Below are 13560 nucleotides of genomic sequence, written 5' to 3'. Positions count from 1 at the left end.
CTACTTTATTCAAAGCAACTGGCTCGCGTCGCGGTCTGCAGACCAGGTGAGTTGCAGGCTCTAAATCGCTGTAACTTCGTTCAGGGGTGGGGGGTTGGGGGAGCCCGGCAAAGCCTTGCAATCCTCAGGAGCAACCGCACCGTGGGATAAACTTTGGCTCGGGCTCTGCCGCACGAGAGGGGCGGGGTTACTTGAATTGATTCTCAGGAGAAGGCGATTGGCCCCCGGGGAATCCAGGGGGCGGGACTAGTCTATTGTTGCCATTGGTCCTGAGGGCAAGTTGAGGGATGGCAGCGAGGGGGGCGGAGTCCATGAGGGAAGGCAATTGGCTAGGCTAAAGCCCACCAAGGGGAGCTGGCCGGCAGGCGGGCGAGCCTGAAGCCGGGAGTCCGCAGCCAGTAGCCGGGAGGCGGCTGCGCGAGCTCGCTGGGGCTTCGGCGGGGCGAGGGGCGCACGGGGCGTTGGCACCGGGACGCGCGCTTGCGTCGCCGACTTGGGTGCAGCGGGGACGCTTCTGCTCCCCGTGCGCTCGACGCGAGCCACTCAACAGCTGGCCTCGCGGGCTACAATCGTAGGAAGCGACTGGGAGCTTTGCCGGTCGAGACTGCGGCGATTGGAAAGACGCGGTGGCAGTAGCGGCAACCGGGGTACGCCAGCAGAGACCCGGGTGGAGACGCAGCAGCACCCCAGGATCCCGGTAAATGCCCTCCGCTCTGCTTGCAGAGCGGCAGCCACGTCCCGCTGCGTATCGGTGGGCCGGCCGGCCTGGCCTACGGGAGCTGGGAGCTGGGTGCCTGTAGACAGGGCCACGCGGGACCCACGGCGAGGATTGGGGAGGGGATGCTCAGGAGGCCTGGGTCGCTCCGCCTGCCCCTGCAGAGTCAGGGTTCCCAGAGATGCGCCGGGGCTCTTCCCCTGGTCCTCTCCTTTCACCCTAGACCTTGCCGCACCTCCCCCGGCCGTGGCGCCGCACTAGGGTCGGCTGTGGCACCCACGCCAGAGCTCGCTTCGGCCGCCGAGGTCACTCGAGGCATTCCCCTGGGGTACGCTGACAGTGGCGTCTCACTAGTGGGAACTAAAGGTGCCCTCTCCGGTACCATCCACAGGCCAAAGGCCGGATGCTCAGCTTCACCCCCGGCTCCGGTGCACTCCTCCAATTAACCAGCAGCCGGGCGCCGCCGCCCCCGCCCCCCTGTGACCCGGTCCTGGGCTTCAGGGATTTGTCAAGAGTCTCGCTAGAGGTTTCCAGCGCGTGTGGAATAAAACTGTCCCCAACCTGACTGGTACGACAGGGCCCACCCATGGCACGGGGTTCTGAATTTGGGTTGGGGGGAGCGGGGCCAGGGAAGAGCAGTTTGGAGAGGCCCAGGCGGTAGGAGAAACCGCTGTCGCCGAACGCGAAGTCAGGTAGTCTTGGTGCGTGGGACTCACCTCTTCTTTACACGTGGTCTCCTGCACTTGGCGATTTTATTTAAAGCCAGCCGTTACTGGAGAACTTTTGAATGTTGCTAACTCCGAGGAGTGAGTTTTATTGGAACACTGGATTCCAGCATGAGGACTGGTCACCCTTTTGACTTTTCCATTTTCTCTGCATCTTGTCTAGATTAGGACTAAGGTCTCAAAGATCAGGCCCATTTTGCTGTGTTCTCTCCTGCCTGCCTCCATCTAACTTTGGAACGTCATTCTGTTGAGAGCAAATTTACGCACGGACAGGGCTCAGTCTTCATGCTGAGAAAACTACTCTTTGGGATAGTATAGTTGGGGTCTCTCCAGTTCTGTTTTGTTTGTTTGTTTGTTTGCTTTTTAAAGAATGTGACATTCCAGTAGTCACATTTTTCTATCCTCCGTTTCTCTGTTTGGGTGGGAGGAGTCACTCAAAGCATTGAGTAGCTTGAAGTGTGGAATAACGTGCGTGAAGTTATTTTTACCTTGGCTTTTGCTAAGCACAGAGAAAAGTAGCAAGTGGAATAGGCCTGCTGGCACGGGTGTCAGGGGATCCCAGCTATGGTGTAGATCAGAGCACAACTGCAGGTGGAGTAACAGAGCCAAGGTGCGGAACCAGTGAAGACCATCTTGGCTCCTGTGAGGGCACCTGGGCTTTGCATGTGTGGGTGCCTGCGCTAAGTCGCTTCAGTCCGGTCCGACTCTTTGCGACCCCATGGACTGTAGCCTGCCAGGCTCCTCTGTCCATGGGATTCTCCAGGCAAGAATACTGGATTGCATTGCCATACCCTCCTTCAGGGCTTTCCATGTAGTCCTAGCCAGAGAGCACACCTGCAGTGTGGCCCTTTTGTCTGGGTTCCCTGCCATACACTCATGCAAAGAGCGTGGCCTTTGACTGGCTTCATGTGTCATCTTCAGCATCAGAAGGAAAAATGAGGTGCAGAGGTTTGGGAATGTGAAGCTGGCTCGTAGTGGTGGCACTGGTGGTGGTGGTGGTGTGTGTCTGTGTGTGCACACATGTGTGAGGGAGAGAAACTTGTTTCAAATGCTAAAGCAGCTCTCTGCCACCAAGCCTGGCTATGGGTTGTCTTCCCAGCCTGCATTCCTGCTTTTGCTGGAGAGAGGGGTTTTGGCTGAGGTGTTTCAGAGCCAGGGTAGTGTTACTTGTATAATTCTCTTAGTGGCCGTGTTGGGTCTGTATCAGTTCTATGTTAGAGCCAGCATGCTCCTAAAGCTGTAAGATGCTATGTATTAAGAGCAAGCTGGAGGTTGAGGTAGACCAATGCCTGAGGCACAGTCTGAGCAGATGTGGACCGCATAGAATCCAGTGGTGGTTTGCTCAGAAGAGACACCATAAGGCTGGACCACTTAACAGCAGAAGAAGGCCAACCATAATAATAATATGCATTCACTTTAATTGAGCGTTTATGAGTATTAAATACTTGCATCATTTTTTGTAAACTTGACAATTCTGTAAGGTAGGCATTATTATCTTCTGAAGCTCAGAGAGGTTAGGTAAATCATCCAGCTGGTCAGTGGCAAAGGTGGGGTTTGAACCCGGGTCTGGTTGACACTAGCCCTTGAGCTTGAAAACATTTTACCATTTCATGTCACACAGGAGGTTTCAGAAACCAGGTGGGATGTGAGCAAGGCTTTGAAGGGTGGGGTTTATGTAGGGAGAGAGGACATTTAGTGAGAGGGGTTTGAAGGAACTCGAGGGAGACTGGCCTGGCTAGAATGTGGGATGGACACAGGGCATGATTAAATAGAGCTGGTGGGGGTGGGGTTGTGCTCTGAAGAGTCTTGAAAGGAACTTGGGACTTGATGCAGTAAGAATGAGGGCAAGGTTGAGAATTTTTGAGCAAAGACAAGCAGGTCAAAGCCAGTCCTCATTCCTTGGTGTACCCTACCTGCGTCCCCGGGCCTGTCCTTGCCTCACTCTTTCTTGAGACCCTTGCCTAGCTGTCAGTATATTTAACTCTTGTTTTAAAACTTCCTGAAACTTTGGAGAGCGCTGGGTACATGCAACCAAGCAGAAGGAGCAAGCTGGGAGTCTGGGGTCAAGTTCAGCCCTAGATGGGTGTGCTTCAGCCTGTACAATATTTTTTTTTAAGCAATTGAATTAGGGGCCAATGTTGAAAAACCAAAGAGCCTAATAAAAATCAGGATTTCCAGCTTCTCTCTTCTTTTAAAATTTAAAAATTTTTTTAATTTATTTTTTTTTAACACCAAAACATTTTGTATTGCTATGCTATACTATGCTAAGTCACTTCAGTCGTGTCCGACTCTGTGCGACCCCATAGACGGCAGCCCACCAGGCTCCCCCATCCCTGGGATTCTCCAGGCAAGAACACTGGAGTGGGTTGCCATTTCCTTCTCCAGTGCATGAAAGTGAAAAGTGAAAGTGAAGTCGCTCAGTTGTGTCCGACTCTCAGCGACCCCATGGACTGCAGCCCACCAGGCTCCTCCATCCATGGGATTTTCCAGGCAAGAGTACTGGAGTGGGGTGCCATTGCCTTCAATAGTTTCAGGTGAACAGAGAGCTTCTCTTGAAATGCCAGAGACTTGGCTGGGGTTTTGCCCGTGGAAGACAGAACCGTGCAATGCTGATTGGCTGGGGTCACATCGCCCACATCCTGGGACACACCTGACCTGGTGGGCCCCAGACCCCTACTCCAGGGCAGCAATCCCTCATACAGGAAGATGCTAATTTAGGATTAGCTTCGTGTCTTACTGTGTAATTAGGGAATTGTCAGACCTGCAGAAGGCCCGACTCTGAAATGTGAATATTCTTAACATGCAGGAGTGCTGTGGCCCTGTCTGGGGAAGGGTTACTAACCAGGAAGTGAGCGGCATCCTGACGTGGCACCTTTCCTCTGGGCTGGGATTTCGAAGCCTGCTCTGATGGGGTCCCAAAGAGACAGTCTGGCAGGCCTTGCTTGGACTCAGGTTTTGTTCCTGAGAATCTGGGTCAAAATGATGAAAAGAGTTCAGAGGGAAGAAGAACCTACTCGGAGATGGTGACCTAAAAAGCATCGTGTTAAAAAGGTGAATCTGGAAGTCACTGAAGACACTATGTATGTTCTAGGGGGACAGGTACGAGCCATTTCTGTGCTGGTGTTTGGGGTGAGAGGGCTTCTTGGTGCAGGTCTCTACAGGCCCTGCAAGACACTTAGCAGTTCTGGCCCTCTGCTCACGCAGTGACAGCAGTACCTGTCCCTGGGCCAGTTGTTGTGTCAACTACAATCAACGGTAACTATGCCTGTCCCACCACTTTGGAAGGGCACAGTGCTAACACATTTGAAAACCACTGAGGTCTATTCCCAGGAATTCTAACATCCATTTCACGAGGAAGAGTGTTAAACCCATTACCACTTCTCTATGGCCCAGAGTATATCCTGTGCTTCCCATGGTGCTCACCATTTGCTTCTTCAGATTGCAGTGGTCTTAATTTCTTTCTCTTTCTAGACACAGTTCTTTGAGGGTAACTCATCACTGTGGTACTTCCCTGGTGGCTCAGATGGTAAAGTGTTTGCCTGTAATGCGGGAGACCTGGGTTCAATCCCTGGGTTGGGAAGATCCCCTGGAGAAGGAAATGGCAACCCACTCCAGTACTCTTGCCTGGAAAACTCCATGGATGGAGGAGCCCGGTGGGCTATAGTCCATGGGGTCGCAAAGAGTCGGACACGCCTGAGCGACTTCAATTCACTTCACTTCATCACTGTAGCTTCCAAAGTGTCTTAAACACTTAAATGGAGTAGCTGCTTATAGGTGCACTTAACTGATCTCCACATTCACTGATTAATATTAGTAGCTCTGGGGGCCTTGAAAGAACAACAAGTCTGTTTTAGCATTTCACTATTCATTTCCAGGTGCTATTATTTGTATTTTCAATATGGGAGTAACACTTTTTCTTTAAAAAAAATTGAAGTATAGTTGATTTATAATGTTGTGTTAGTTTCTGGTATACAACAAATTGATTTACTTATATAAATATATTTGTGCATTGTAATATTTTTCAGATTCTTTTCCATTATAGGTCATTAGAAGGTGTTGAATGTAGTTCCCTGTGTTGTACAGTAAGTCTTTGTTGTTTATTTAGATAGTGGTGTGTATCTGTTAATCCCAAGCTCCTAATTTGTCCCTCCCCCTGGCTTTCCCCTTCATTAGCTGTAAGTTTGTTTACAACATCTGTGAGTCTGTTTTGAATGTAGTTGATAAGCAAATTCTTTGCTTCAGGAAAGATTTAGTACTGTTAAATCTCTACCACGTGCCAGGCTCTGTTCTAGGTTCTGAAGAGAAAATGATGAACAAGACACATGCAGTCCCTCCCTACTCTCACAGAACTTCCAAACTGGGGATGGGGGTGGGGTGAGGCAGATAAAAAGCAGATTAACTAGTCCACGTGATCACTTCAGTGTTACAGTGAAAATAAGATGGGTTGCTACACTACAACCTGATGGGAGTGGGGGCAGCCCTGTTTAAAACAGTGTTCTCTGTTGAATCTGAAAAATGGGAAGGAGCCAGCCATGAGAAGAGCTTGGAGGAGAGTGCTGCGGCCAGAACCCAGCATGGGGGCAAAGGCTCTGTGAGGGGTGAACTGTGCTCAAGGAACAGTCAGCAAGGCCAGTGTGGCTGAAACAGAGAGGACGGGGCAGTAGGGGAGAAGGGTAATGGGGTGAAAGAGGTGGGTGGGGGTTGGGTTTAAAGGGAAGCAGTTTAGATTTGGTACAAAGCATGTTGGGGAGCCACTGGAGGGTTTTGAACAGAGGAGCAACACCATCTGAGTTAGGGTTTTTTAAAAAAATCATCTTGACTGTTGTGTAGCTTGAACTCTATGGGGGGCAAGGATGGAAGGAGAGAGACCAGCAGGGGCTGTTGCAGTCATTCAGGTTAGAGACGATGGTGGCGTGAACCTGGGGAGTAGCTGAGAAGATGGAGATGGATTTGGAATGTTTGAACAAGGAATGGAGTGGAGGGTATGGGGAGGGAGGAGGGAGGAGGGTTCAGGATGGGGAACACATGTATACATGTGGCGGATTCATTTTGATATTTGGCAAAACTAATACAATTATGTAAAGTTTAAAAATAAAATTAAAAAAAAAAAGGAATGGAGTGGAAACGATCTTGCTGCAGTATTGAATCTGAAAGGAGAGGAGGAAGAATGCCTGGTAGCCTGAGCGCCTGAGTGAAGGGCGGTTCTATTTAGGGAGATAAGAGTTACTGGATTGTGGGGGTGGGGGGTAGTCTGAGGTAGGGAACAGGTTTGGGGGAGGAAAATTAAGGTTGAGGTGCAAATGGGACATTTAGCTTGGAGACATTGAATGGGTGGTTGAATATCAGTGTTAGGGTTGGCTGGAGCTCCAGCCTATGGAAAAATTAAATGCAAGTTAGAGCCAGTGTAAGTTGCTATTATATAGTGGCGACTAACAAACGTAGTGGAAATCAGGACTGTGAGGATTCAACCATCCCCCCCTCCACCTTTCGCCCCTGGCAACCTCAAGTTTGTTCTCAGTCTGTGAGTCTGTTTCCGCTTTGTAAATAAGTTCATTTGGACCATCCCTTCTAGCTTCAACATATAAGCAATATTATATGATATTTCTCTGTCTGACTTACTTCACTCAGTATGACAATCTCTAGTCCATCCACGTTGCTGCTAATGAATAGTTGGGGAGTTTGAGATTGACATGTACATAGTGCTGTTATTTAGAGTGGGTAACCAACAAGGACCTACTGTATGGCATGGGGAAGTCTACTCAATGTTACATAACAGTCTAAGTGGGAAAAGAATTTGAGAAAGAATAAATACTGGGTTGGCCAAAAAAGTTTATTTGGATTTTTCGAAAACCTGAACAAACTTTTTGGCCAACCCAATACATGTATATTTGTGATTGGGTCCCTTTGCTGTGCTCCTGAAGGTAGCACAACATTGTTAATCACTAAACTCCAATATAAAATAAAAAGTGAAAAAGAAACCCAATAAGTGTCCAGCATGGGCAGGGCTGCAAGAAGATCAGGCGTGTTAACACTGGCGTTGGCACGATAAATTGACTTTATCTTTCAGGAGAACAACTTGACAATATGTAATGAGCCATGCACATGTTTTTCTGGCCTTTGACATGGGAACATATTTCGAGGAAACAGTTTTTTAAAAGATTTGTACAAAGATTTCCATTAGTGGTGCTTGTTCTCATACTAGTAGTACAGAGTGGTAGTGGCGCTCTCCTGGAAAAGAAAAAAGAAAGCACAGATTCCAAGGGAAGGGGACTATCTAACCAAATATATAGTAACTCTAAAGAGTTTCTGTAGACTTTCTCTTGATATAGAATTTCTCTCTATATAGAATTTGCTATAGGCACAAAAAGTGAGGAATGTGTTGACTATGTCATTTCTGGAATTGTGATTCAACAGGTGCAAACCCAGATTGTGAAGGCCCGTAAGTACAACTGTGTAAACCTCACATGCTATTCATGCTGAAAATCATAAATATACAGTTGTCCTGGTTTTTCAAACCACTGCATCTGCTTTTGACTTTGTCCCCCTTTCTCCTTGGCAGTGTTTGGTGATCAGGGTGCTATGACACGGAGGTCCACCATGAAGGATTCACATGAATTGTGGCTTCTCCAGTCTTTCCTCCCTTTATCACACTTTTGCCAGAAGGTATTGGAAAGTATCTTCTCCTGCAGGATGTGTATTCAAATAAGTTTCCCTTGGGATTTTAAAAAGGTTGTGAAATACTGTGGCTCTCACAGACTGCTTAGGAGTGCAAAACATGGTCCCATGTAAAGGTCGCTTTTTCCCTGTAGGTGGCGACTCGTGGGCAGGAATCTTGCTGGTAATTTTCAGGTTGTGAAGATGAAACCTGAGAAGCAAAACACTGGTGACTTGACGATATGCAAATAGTATTTCTCACAAAAGTACTCTGACTCTTCAATGAGTGAGGCAGACGTACAGAAGATACTCCAACCACATTCCATTAAATCCCTGATAGCTTTTTTCCCCCTAATATGAAGAAGAGAAAGCAATGTGTCTACTTCAGTAGCATCATAGTAAATTAATACAAGGTTTAAGGCTGTATTTGGAGAAGGCAATGGCTCCCCACTCCAGTACTCTTGCCTGGAAAATCCATGGACGGAGGAGCCTGGTAGGCTGCAGTCCATGGGGTCGCCAAGAGTCGGACACGACTGAGCGACTTCACTTTCACTTTTCACTTTCATGCATTGAAGAAGGACATGGCAACCCACTCCAGTGTTCTTGCCTGGAGAATCCCAGGGACGGGGGAGCCTGGTGGGCTGCTGTCTATGGGGTCTCACAGAGTCAGACACGACTGAAGTGACTTAGCAGCAGCAGCAGCAAGGCGGTATTCCTAGCTGGAAGTGTCTAGAGAGAGATATTTTGTAACAAAAATGTTCTTGGTGTTGGAAAAGGGGATCAAAGACCAAAAGATTGGTCAGACAGGTGTTCCAACTGCCATGTGCCTATTTTTTTTTTTTTTTTGCCATGTGCCTATTTTAAATAACAGCTCCCTCCCTTGCAACCATGGACTGACTCTCATACTAACAGAGTTGCATAAATGTATTTGCACTGAAAGTCCTAACACAAACCTTTCTTTAGGTTAATTTAGTGACTGAGCACACACACACACATTTTTTTAATGGAAGTATTGTTGATTTACTATATTGTGTTAGTTTCAGGTGTATAACATAGTGATTCAGTATTTTTTCAGATTCTCTTCCATTATAGGTTATTCCAAGATATCAGGTATAATTCCCTGTGCTATACAGTAAATCCTTGTTGCATATCTATTTTATGTAGTTGTTGATCCCATGCCTCAAATTTGTCCCTCCCCACCTCCCTCCCCACTTTGGTAACCATAAATTTATTTTCTATGTCTGAGTCTGTTTCTGTTTTGTATATATATTTATTTGTATTATTTTTTAGATTCCACATATAAGTGATATTATACAGTGTTAGTATTTGTCTGACTTCTTTCACTAAACATAGTATTCCCTAGGTCTGTCTACATTGCTGCAAATGTCAATATTTCATTCTTTTTATGGCTGAGTAATTGGGTTAATTTATTTTTATTACTCTCAAAAACACTTTGCTTTCCCCAACATTATCACATAAAGGGAACATTCATATGATCTTTTAAAAGAGGGAAACAAAAACAGGAAATTAAGTTGCCGAAAGAGGTGAGTTAACACGAATCCAGTTTTCTTCATTTCAAGATCAAAATTTCCTGTACTAAACCGTACTTTAGAACAGATTTTCTTTGTGCTGGTAGAAGAGATTCTCTCTCAGTAAGACTGCAGTATATCATGGTCACAAATTGGTCATTGCTGTGGATCTCCAAAAAGTCACTTCTTTTATGCCCTGAAAGCCCCCAGAGCCACAATAAGCCCTTTAGGACCATCTTAATTTGAGAATTGAGTCATTTGGTGGATCCTAGATTGGTTGTCTTCCTCTTATTGCAACACTGTGTGCTGCTCATTTTAATGACGTGATTTAAAGCCTTTTAAGATCAGAGCATATGGTCAGCCTCAGTTTTTAAATTGTTGTTCAGGGGACTTCCCTGGTGGTCCGGTGACAGACTGCATTCCGAATGTAGGGGCCTGGGCTTGATCCCTGGTCGGGGAACTAGATCCCACCTGCCACAAGGGAGGTTGCATGTTGCCACTAAGACCTGGCACAGCCGAATAGACAAATATTTTAAAAAATTATAGTTCGGGTTAATGATGTATCAGAACACCTGAACGTTCATCCATGACCTCTTGACTGAAAAACCAGGGAACTCCTCTATTTGGTCAAGACTTACTGGAATTCTGTACTAGTTGAGAAATTGGAAATTGACTAGGTTGATTTGACCCAAAGACATTTTGGCTGCCTTGTTGACAATGAATATGTCAATATAACTTTATACATCTTAAATGCTGTCAAAATGACTTAACTTTAAGTTTCAGAAGCCTAAAGAAAAAAGGCAGCAAAGGACCACTTTGAAAGAGGATATTGAGTTGTGCAGATGGCCTTATTTTTTTTCACTGTTTTAAAAAAAATGTGCCTCATTCAAATAGCATTCCTAGCACCCTGACAGTGAGTATTTATGAGCGTGAGAAAAAGGGAGAGAAAATGAATGAAACATACTTTGCTCATGACTCAGGTTCTTTTAATGTCATGGTTCTGATCTAAAACACCTGAGGTGTAGCAGAGTCCTCCCTCTGGTATCTTCTGAAATGAGAGAAGGTATTGGAGGAACTTTGCTTGCAGACCCCATAGAATATATTGATTTTTCACTGCAGGTTCAAACAACGGTTTTAGGGAATATCTCAAAACTGATCACTTTTCTCTAGTCTCTTATTCTGCTGCTATTTAGTCAGGTTTGCTACTAGCTATAGAGGCAGGAAGATGGGGCGGACCCATGACTAGAGAAAGCAGCCACGGTTCTCTGAGAAGCTGCTAGAAATGTTCTCCTGTTGAGAACTGGTTGAGTGAAATGCTTTGGTAGAGCTGTGTACACAAGATACTGCTGGAATGTGCACTGTGTAAACATTATTGAATAACTCTAATTTTTGAAGGTTAGAGGAGTTCTCATTTGCCTCTGCATAGGCATTGAAGAATGAGTGATCTCAGTGGTGTTGTTTTTCATAATAAGGCTAGAAGAGAGATATGTGTATGTGTGAGGGGGCTAGGAGGCCATGGTAGAACATACTAGAGCATGGGAATAGTTAAAAATCTTGATTAAAATTCAATTTTTGAATCACTGATGACGGCCATACTTAGGACATTCCTTGCCCTCAGGGCTCAGCTTATGTTAGGCATATGACAGGGATTAGTAAAAATGATGGGGAAATTGCTAATGAGTTCTACCATGACTATCAATTGAAGCACAGACATATTAAAAGGGAGTTTAGCATAGTACTCTCAACGTCTTTCCATGCTGTCACAGATGACAAGCTTTCATCTCTTGTATCGAGTATTATGCTATGTAAAACAAGTCAGAGAAAGACAGATACCAAAAGATCTCATTCACATGTGGAATATAAAACACAAGCAAACCAACACCTAAAATTAATTAGCAGACCAAGAAAAGCAAACACACAGATACAGAGAACAGAGTAGTGGTTACCAGAGGGAAAGGTGCAGGGGAGAGGGTGAAATTATAACGGGGTCAACTGTATGGTGTTGAATGGAAACTAAATTTCTGGTGCTAAGCACACTGTAGAGTACTCAGTAGTGGACATATAATTTATATGCATACAGTTTATATAATGTTATAAATCCCTTTACTCAATTTTTTAAAAAGTATTTAGAGGGTATATTCAGTTCAGTTCAGTTCAGTCACTCAGTCGTGTCCGACTCTTTGTGACCCTATGGACTGCAGCACACCAGGCCTCCCTGTCCATCACCAACTCCTGGAGTTTACCCAGATTCATGTCCATTGAGTTGGTGATGCCATCCAACCATCTCATCCTCTGTCGTCCCCTTCTCCTTCTGCCCTCAATCTTTCCCAGTATCAGGGTCTTTTCCAATGAGTCAGCTCTTCGTATCAGGTGGCCAAAGTACTGGAGTTTCAGCTTCAACATCAGTCCTTCCAATGAACACTCGGGACTGATTTCCTTTAGGATGGATTGGTTGCATCTCCTTGCTGTCCAAGGGACTCTCAAGAGTCTTCTCTAACACCACAGTTCAAAAGCATCAATTCTTTGGCGCTCAGCTTTCTTTATAGTCCAACTCTCACATCCATATGTGACTACTGGAAAAACCATAGCTTTGATTAGACAAATCTTTGTTCGCAAAATAATGTCTCTGCTTTTGAATATGCTGTCTAGGTGGGTCATGACTTTCCTTCCAAGGAGTAAGAATCTTTTAATTTCATGGCTGCAGTCACCATCTGCAGTGATTTTGGAGGGCAAATTAGGTTGTTCTAAAGAATCAATTTTAAATCATATCCTGGTAACTTGATCTCAGTGATTTTGCCTATTTGAGTAGATATATTTTTATTAATGGACTTCCCAGGTTGCTCAGTGGTAAAGAATCCACCTGCCAGTGCAAGAGACACAAGTTCAATCTCTGAGTCAGAAAGATCCCCTGGAGGAGGAAATGGCAACCTACTCCAGTATTCTTGCCTGGAAAATCCCATGGACAGAGGAGCCTGGTGGGCTATAGTCCATGGGGTCACAAAAAAGTCAGACACAACTGAGCAACTAAGCATGCATGCATTTTTATTAATAAATATAAATATGCATAAAATGTGTAACTATATCTACTAAATAATATATGTAATTTAAAGTAATTTTCCTTTTTAAATTGAAGGATGTTTGATTTACAATATTGTATTAGTTTCAGGTATGCAGCAAAGTGATTCAGTTATATATGTATATAACTGATTCTTCTCCATTATAGATTGTTACTAAGATATTGAATATAGCTCCCTGTACTGTACAGTAGGTCCTAGTTGTTTATCTCTTTTATATAAAGCGCTATGTATCTGTTAATCCCCATATCCTAATTTATCCATCCCCCACCCTTCCCCTTTGGTAACCATAAGTTTGTTTTTTATGTCTGAGTCTCTTTCTGTTTTGTAAATCAGTTCACTTGTATTATCTTTTTTAGATTCCACATATAAATGATATCATATGATATTTGTCTTTGATTTACTTCACTTTGTATGATAAACTCTAGTTCCATCCATGTTGCTGCAAAAAGCATTATTTCATATGTATGTGTTCCTAAGCCATAAAAACATATATGAAATAATGCCATTTGCAGCAACATGGATGGAACTAGAGATTATCATTTATATATATATGTGTGTGTGTGTGTGTGTGTGTGTGTGTATGTAACCTTCTTTATCTATTCAGCTGTCAGAGGACACTTTGGTTGCTGCCATGTCTTTGCTATTGTAAATAATTCTGCTATGAACATTGGGGTGCATGTATCTTTTTGAATTAAAGTTTTTGTTTTTTCAAGAAATATGCCCACGAGTGGGATTGCAGGATCATATAGTAACTCTATTTTTAGTTTTTTAAGAAACCTCAATGCTGCTCTCCATAGTGGCTGCAGCAGTTTACATTCCCATGTACAGTGTAGGAGGGTTCCCTTCTCTCCACACCCTCT

The 13560-nt window shown here is 44.9% G+C and overlaps 1 protein-coding gene across 2 annotated transcripts in view; it reads left to right on the top strand.

Annotated features, from left to right (window-relative positions):
- LOC139180898 (A-kinase anchor protein 17B-like) overlaps positions 1 to 13560 on the top strand; it is a 60519-nt gene that overhangs the window by 31119 nt on the left and 15840 nt on the right. The window contains exon 1 of one of the 2 annotated variants that reach the window (XM_070783490.1): positions 384 to 697. The exons of the other annotated variant lie outside the window; for it this stretch is intronic. The gene's annotated coding sequence lies outside the window, so the exon portion shown is untranslated. Of the gene's footprint in view, positions 1 to 383; positions 698 to 13560 lie in introns of those variants that run through there. 2 annotated transcript variants of the gene reach the window in all.

This window comes from Bos indicus, chromosome X (genome assembly GCF_029378745.1).
Source record: "Bos indicus isolate NIAB-ARS_2022 breed Sahiwal x Tharparkar chromosome X, NIAB-ARS_B.indTharparkar_mat_pri_1.0, whole genome shotgun sequence".
In the NCBI taxonomy this organism is placed as follows: domain Eukaryota; kingdom Metazoa; phylum Chordata; class Mammalia; order Artiodactyla; family Bovidae; genus Bos; species Bos indicus.
The sequence above is the reverse complement of the archived record's forward strand: the minus strand, read 5'-3'. Positions and strand labels throughout refer to the sequence as shown.